At 36.8% G+C, this 8354-nt stretch overlaps 1 pseudogene; it reads right to left on the reverse strand.

The window, feature by feature from the left end:
* Positions 1 to 291: 291 nt before the first annotated feature.
* Positions 292 to 1866, reverse strand: LOC140611218 (splicing factor 3A subunit 3 pseudogene; annotated as a pseudogene).
* Positions 1867 to 8354: the final 6488 nt, after the last annotated feature.

An 8354-nucleotide genomic window follows, 5' to 3' on the forward strand; every position in this document is an offset into this window, starting at 1 on the left:
CCAGCAAACTTCATGCTGAGCACTGAGCCTGACTAGAGGCTTGATCTCAGTCCCTGAGATCATGACTTGAGCAGAAACCAAGAGCCAGGAGCTGAATGAGCCAAACAGGCACCCCTAAAGAAGCATTCTCTCTCTCTCTCTTTTTTTTTTTTTCAGAAGAAGGACTGGGTTTATTTTCTGACAGAATCTTTTAATATAAACAAAGATAAAACACATCTCAACCCTGCAATCTGCCAGCATGCCTTGGTTTTCACAAGACGCACACTAGACCTTAAGACTAAGTAGGAGTCTTTAAGGAGCATTTGGTTGGGAGAAATAGAAAAAGAAGATTTCAGGTAAGCCCGGGCAAGCCGAGAAGCTGAGATACATTCCTGAACACCAGAGCTGTCCTTGTCTCTTCAGTCCTCATAGGTGTTCTTATTCACTACGTTCCCACTGGAGTCCTCATATCTTCCTCGGTGTCAGGCTGCCATCGCTCTGATGCTTTCTGCAGTTTCAGCTTGGCCTACAAGGAGACAGCATCTTCAATCTGTGTCATGTTGCGAAGTGGGCAGTGTTTGGGATGCCCAAATACCTCATGCCGTGGGCATCACGCCACTCAGCAAAGTGCTGCTGGAAGGCCTTGGGGCCTCAGTATGTGTAATTTCCACAAATCTCACAGTTATAGTTGATGTTTAGACCATGAAGCTTATACAGCCAGGTTTGCCATCCCAGCTGAGGGGCAGGTTTTTGGGATTGTAAATGATCTCATTCTCCTCATCTTCACTTTCACTCTCACTGATCTGCTCTTCCTCTTCTTCTCATTCCTCCCCTGTCCTCTCCTGCTTGCGTTGTACATTTTCATGCATGAGATGCTGCTGTTCCCCAAGAATTTCTACATATTCATAGATCTGGGCTTCTAGGAACGCAATGTCTCTGTTCCTCTCAGTGTCTCACTTGATGCATTTTGACTTGGGATTTTTGGCAAACAGGGAGGTGTCAAGTGACTCCAGGGACTTTCCTTTGGTGCTGAAGAGCCTCTGGGCTCGCTCTTCTAGGGTCCCACTGCACTTCAAGCCTAGAGCTAAGAGTGCAGATTTCAATCTGTCCAGATCCAGGGAGGCCAGCTCCTCCCAAGAAGAATGCAGACAGGTCAAGATGGGTTCCAGCATGGGTCAGAGCACTGCTTATCTCTTTCGGCCATCCAGGAAAAGTACCATTCTCCCACTTCTGCTCAAATTCATTCTGAATCTTCCCAAAAAGTTTGTTCTGATCTTGGAGGGGCTTGACTCGATCTGTGTAATCTTGAAGGTACTCAAGCAGCATCTCCAGGTATCTCTTATATTCAGCATTCTTCCTCTCTTTAGGAATATCAAATAACTGGTCAAAGATGGACAGATAGGTAATATAATCCGGCTTCTCTGAGGCCTTCAGATTAATATATTTGAAGTAACAGTCACGGAGGTCGAGGTAATGATCATATTCCTCTCCATCTGTAAACTCCACCAAGTTTTGTGCCTCTTCACTTGGATTCTCTCGAGCCTTCAGAAGCTCCTCAAATTCCACTGACATTGGCACACAGATCTCATTTGGGTGTTTCCGGTGGAATTCTTTTATTTGCTAGGGTCTACTATAAAATTCAGCAAATTCATTGGGCCCTGAAATGGCATTGAGTTTCTGCTTTTGTAACCCATCCTTATCATCATACAAATTCCACATGTTCCCACTCACTTCCATATACTTATCTTGCATGGTCCGTGTGCGGTGGTCAGAATTGATCTGGTCCCGGAGCATGGACTTCTTAGTGAGCATCTCTTTGGCAATGACATCCATGAGCCATTCCTTTTCCTCATGATACTGCCACTGCTGCTCCAGAATTGTCTCCATTTTTCCTCCGCCATGGCACCCGAGTTCAGGCCACTGACACTGCCAGAAGTGACTCCTCAGAAGCATTCTTTAATACAGACAGAGAAAAAAATAATCTGTGACTTTTTAAAAAGCAACACTAAAGATAAGAACTGACTTTTCAACATAAAAAATGGAAGTCAGAAGATAATAAAATAGCACCTTTATCTGAAAGAAATGACCTGACATTGAAAGAAACCCCAAAATCCATATTCACTAAAATAAGAATGTTTCTAGACAAACAAAAACAATGACAACTTTTCTTCATCAATCTTACTCTACAGGAAAAGCAAAGAAAGGAGGAAAGGAAGGAAGGAAGGAAGGAAGGAAGGAAGGAAGGAAGGAAGGAAGGAAGGAAGGAAGGAAGGAAGGAAGGAAAAGAAAGAAAAATTCAGATGAAAGGAGATTATTCTACACAGCAAACTGGAAACAGAGGAGGGAATAAATATGATTGAAAAAATAATACTACATGGGTATATCTAAATGAAAATTGTACAACATGCTAATAACATCTAGTGAGGTTTAAAATATATGTAGAATTAAATGAATGACGATGACAGAAATGGCAGTGGGGTGATAAATGCAACTATCTTAGAAATGACTACTAATTTATATTACACTATATTAATACAAGAATGAATATTTTAGGAGCACCTAGGTGGCTCAGTTGGTTAAGCATCTGCCTTCAGCTCAGGTCATGATCCCAGGGATCCAGCTCCATGTTGGGCTCCCTGCTCAGTGGGGAGTCTGTTTCTCTCTCTCCCTCTGCCGCTCCCCCCCTGCTTTTGCTATCTCTCTCTGTGTGTCAAATAAATAAATAAAATCTTTTAAAAAAAGAATGTTTTAGTATTTAGGAAGCCAATGGAAGAGGAGTAGAAATGTATAAGTAACAAGAATAGAGGTAAATGGAAAAAAATAAAAACATTTTATATAAAAGAAGGCAGAGCAAAAGAGAAAGATAAACATAAAAGAGGTAAGAAAGATTGAAATTGAATAGGGAGTGTGTATAAGCAGACTAACAACTCCAAATAAAAAATGAAATTATCTTACTGGGTAAAACAGTAACAACAAAACATCACAAAAACAAACAACATTTTTCTTAAAAAAGTTACACTTTAAATATGAGGCACAGGTGGTTCAAAGTAAAAGAACATAAAATGATATTCCAAATAAATACTAAGAACAACAATAAGAAGCTGATTTAGCTATTGCAATATAAACACCGTTGACATTAAGGTCAAAAGCATTACTAGACTAAAGTATATTTCATGTAATAGAATATGCATTATTTTTTACTACTGTGTAACGAATTACTACAAATACAGCAGCTTAAAATAATACACATTCATTTATCTCACAGTTTCCACGGGTCAAAAGTTCAGGCATGGTTTAGCTGGGTTCTCTGGTTTAGGCTCCCACCAGGCCACAACCCAGAAGTTGGCTGAACTTCGTTCTCACCTCATCAGTGAAACTGATGAAGAAAAATGGCTTTAATTTTCGCTTGTCTGGAAATGTTATTTCACTGAATATGGGCTTTGGGGTTCATAGGAATTTTCTTTCAAATAAAATGTCATTATTAGTCAGGGTTCTCCAAAGAAATAGAGCCTATATATTAGCTCTGTTAACTTCTTATATATTTATAAGAGGAGACATATTTTAGGAATTGGTTCCCATGGTTATGGGTGCTGATCAATCCTGCAATATGCTATCCACAGGTAGAGAGTCAGAACGGCCAGTGGTGTAATTTAGTTCAAATCTATAGACCTAAGAAATGGAGAGCTATCGGTGTAAGTCCTGATCTGATCGTAGTCTGAATGACAGAGAATCAAGAGTGACTAAGTCCAAGGGCAGGAGAAAACGGATCCTCCAGTCACAGCAAAGAGAGAGAATTTGCCCTTCCTCCGCATTTTTGTTCTATTCAGTCCCTCAGCAAATTAGATGATACACATCTGCACTGGTGAAGATGATCTGCTTTACTTAGTCTAGTGATTCAAATGCAAATCTCTTCCCAGGGTACTCTCATCGACACACCCAGAAATGTTTTGCCAGCTGTCTTGGCAACCCTTAGGCCAATTTAAGTTGACATATTAAATTAACCATCACCATGTCATTTCATTATCTTCTGGCCAGGAAGGTATCTGCACATTCGGGTTGTTGACAGAATTCATTTCCTTCTGGCTGTGTGACATTTCCTTATGGCTATATATAAGGGCTCTGACTCATTGGCTATTGGTTAGAGGCCTGTTTCTTGCCACATGACCCTCTCCATTTATAGTTCATAGCATGACTATTTGCTTCCACTAGGAGAAGAAAGAAACTCTCTTTTGCAGGAAAATAAAACGATTCAGTAAAATAGAGACTATATAAATACAAAATTAATATACAGTCTCTCAGAGGCCACACAATAACCAATAATAGCAGATTGTGTATTTTTAAATATGGATATGAATTTAAAAAATTAGACTTCAGTTGGCTTGTAAAGTAACTCTCAACAAATATAAAAACATTGAAAATATTTACGGTATTGTCTCTGTGTGGACATAAATTAAGTTATAAATCAATCACATAATCGTCATCAGAATAGTGATGATAATGATGTGGTGGAGAAGGAGATAAGGAGAAAAAAAAAAGGGCTCTGGACAAAAAGGCAGAAGGAGAGAGGAAAAGAAGAATAAGTCCCCAAATGCTTGGAAATGATACATTTGTAAATAACACAGGGATCACGAAAGAAATAAAATTGGAAGTGGAAAATATTTTGCTCTTGAGTCATATTGGAAATGCATATATCAAACCTTGTGGGATACAGAGACAATCCTCTATAGAGGGATATTTATCACCTTCAAAGTGTATAATATGGAAGAAAGACTGAAAATCAATTATATCAATTTACATCTCAGGAAATTATAAAAAGAACAGCAAATAAGTCCATGTAAGGTATAAGGAAAGATCTAATAATGGTAAGATTTGAAATTCATAAAACAGAAAACAATCATATACTAAAGAATAATAAGACAGACAGAAGCTTTTTTCTTAGAAAATAGTAGTAAAGAACTACTAGCAAGAAAGACCAAGATTTTAAAATTTAAAAATATATACACATACAAAAATCACAAAAATGTGATGGTGCTATAGATTAAGAGCAAGGTATCCTTTTTTTTTTTTTTTTTTAAGAGCAAGTTATCCTATGGAAAAAGTTAGAGGGTAGGGAACAGAGAGATGCCAAAGGTGGCTTGTGGTTCTAAAAATATTCTTTCATGATTGGGGGGGGGGGTAGTTTCGTAGGTGTATTCACTTGATCAAAGTTCCTCAAGATAGACCATATTATTTTTTTTCTGTATGATGCTATGCCTCAATAAATTTTTAAAACAATATAGCAAGGATGCCTGGGTGGCTCAGCAGTTGAGCATCTGCCTTTGGCTCAGGGTATGATCCCGGAGTCCGGAATCAAGTCCCACATCAGGCTCCTTGCAGGGAGCCTGCTTCTCCCTCTGCCTGTCTCTGCCTCTCTCTCTCTCTCTCTCTCTCTCTCTCTGTGTGTGTCTCATCAATAAATAAATAAAATATTTTTAAAAATAAAACAATATAGTAGAATAATAAAATTATAAATATAATGTAATAAAAACCAAATTACAATTTAAAAGATAACATGTCTGTAGTTTTTCGATAATTTTCTTCTTTTCTTTTTTTATTTTCAAGTTTTTATTTAAATTCCAGTTACATAACATACAATGTAGTATTAGTTTCAGGTATAGAATTTAGTGACTCATCACTTACATACAGCACTTGGTGCTCATCACAAGTGCCCTGTTTAATGCCGTTCACCCATTTAACCCATCCCCTCACCCGCCTGCCCTCCAGGAACCCTCAGTTTATTCTCTAGAGTTGAGAGTCTGTATTCTGGTTTGCCTTTCTTTTGTTTTCCCCCTATGTTTATCTGTTTTGTTTCTTAAATGCCACATATTAGTGAAATCATATGATATTTGCTTTTGAATGTCTTGACTGATTTCTGTAAACCAATGCATACTTCTGAATTTGAAAAATTAAATTAAAAGGAAATCCTTATAACATGCCAAATTAAACTGGTATTCAAAATCAATTTCCTGGGGATCCCTGGGTGGCTTACCGGTTTAGCGCCTGCCTTTGTCCCAGAGCGCGATCCTGGAATTCCGGGATCGCGTCCCGCGTTGGGCTTTCTGCATGGAGCCTGCTCCATGTGTCTCTGCCTCTCTCTCTCTCTCTCTCTCTCTCTCTCTGTCATAAATAAATAAATAAATCTTAAAAACAACAACAACAAAAATCAATTTCCTACATGTCCTCTTCACTGACACAGACACAAAAGTCATTAGGTTGTCTTACAGCTAAATTTACTGAATACTCCAAATTTGGTAACTGTTGGAAAGAATAGGAAAGAAGGTAAAGGCAACTCTTCCCACATTCATTGTGTAAATCTAGCAATACTTTGAAAGCAAAATTGCACAGAGAATATCAAGAAAAAAATAGACTTAAATTCACTTGTGAAAGTTCATGTAAAAGTGTATTTGTGAGTAAGAAAGTCCAATCTTCACACCAAAAAGAGGCCTACTGAATATAAGGCAAAGTAAAATTATAAAAGAAATGTCCACACTAAACACCTAGAATACTGGGAAGAAGAATATATATATATATTTCAGATAGAACGCCTATTAAGATTTTAAAAATTAAAAAAAAAAAGATTTTAAAAATTATTATTAAAAATGTATTATTAACCTAGAATTCAGTTCTTAGGCACACTGGCAACCAAATGTGAGGACAAGACATATATATTTCAGGAATTCAGTGATTCAGAAAGTTTAGCTTTTTAAAAATAATACTTGAGTCTCCAGTGAGACAATCCTAGAAAGAATAAGGAAATAAGAGACATGCATTATAAAACACATATTTCTATTTCTAGTTGTCCAGCTCTATAGCAGACCTAAGAAACAACTAGTCCAAATTAAAAGAAGAAGACATAAGAGAGATTCATCACATAAGGAAAAGATAAATATCGTAGCAGATTATATATATAATTAGGTAGTTACTTTTTTGATCACAAGATAAAAGAAAGTAAACTAGAAACCACTATTAAAAACAAAAAGCACACTAAGATAAATCAGAACACCCCAGGAAGGTCATGATCCCAATAGTCTCAATACTGCTAATGTACTTCAATTTTTAGAATCCGCTTAGAACAAGACATCAAAGACTTCACTATAATTACAGACAAGAGATGAGGAGAAATTCTTAATTTCCTTATTTCACATCTTGGTAAGTTGATGGAAAGCGTTAAAAATGGATCGCCCAAGAAATCACTCTAACCCTCGGGAAGTATATTGGTTCAAGTTAAAAACAGAATTAACTACTACTAATAAAAACAATAACTGAAAATAATAATAGTATGGGTAAGGGAAAAGATGTAGGAAATAAGATGAGTTTATTAACTCTTTTATCTTTCCCAGTGGAGAAATAATATATATTGAAGAATATGGATAAATCATCAGAAACCAGTAGTTTCTGTGTATTTCTTATTGTCATGGAGATCACCAGAGGAAAATAAAACTGATTATTTCTGGGGAACAGGGTAGAATAAACTAGCGGGGATGCATTACTTTTACTTTTGTAAACCTCAGTATTGCTTAAATCTCTTATTTTACTCTCCAAACAGTATTAATAAAAACAAATACATAATTATAATGTAGTCTATTTCATGTTTTCTACCTGATGTTTCATTCCTAAGATATGCTGAATGCTTGAATACCTCTGGTGAGTGACAGGTAACCAAAAATAGCCCAAAGCAGATACAAAACTGTTTCCCTTAAATCTCTAAATAACTTTACTGATAAGTGCTTTTGTTTTCTGGCCATCTGGAGGTAAATTCCCTCTCAACCTACACTTCTATGCACTAAACAGTCTGTCTTCAAATATCTTCTTTTGTTAAAATGTCATTAAAGCCCTTACAATGTTCTAAATCCTTTAGATATATGAACTCAATTCTCCCAGAAATCCTTAAGGAGGGCATTCTATCATCCCCATTTGATAGAGGAAGCAGTAAGGTAAAGAAAATTACAATAACTTATTTAATAACATCTCAAAGGGAGAAGGCCGGGATTTGAACCCAAGCAGCCAGGTTTCATCACTCATGCTCTTAGCAACTGCACTGCTTTTCTTATCAAAAAAAACAAAATCCAAATGTTAAATTTAAATATTGTTACTAAGTACCTTTCCAATCCCCATCAGTTTGCTAGTGTTAGTAAAAGTGATGCCCACAACAGAACAGATACTATTCCAGGGATGGTCTAATTCAGAAAGATTAAAATGAAACACCATCTTTTCTCATTCTGAACACTTCATCTCTGATTGATGGTACCTTTATTCATTCATCCTTTTTCCTTCTCTTCTCTTCTTTCTTCTTTTCTTTCATCCAGCTGTATCACACTTTTGACATATTTCACTCA

This window comes from Canis lupus, chromosome 19, assembly GCF_048164855.1.
Source record: "Canis lupus baileyi chromosome 19, mCanLup2.hap1, whole genome shotgun sequence".
Taxonomy (NCBI): Eukaryota; Metazoa; Chordata; class Mammalia; order Carnivora; family Canidae; genus Canis; species Canis lupus.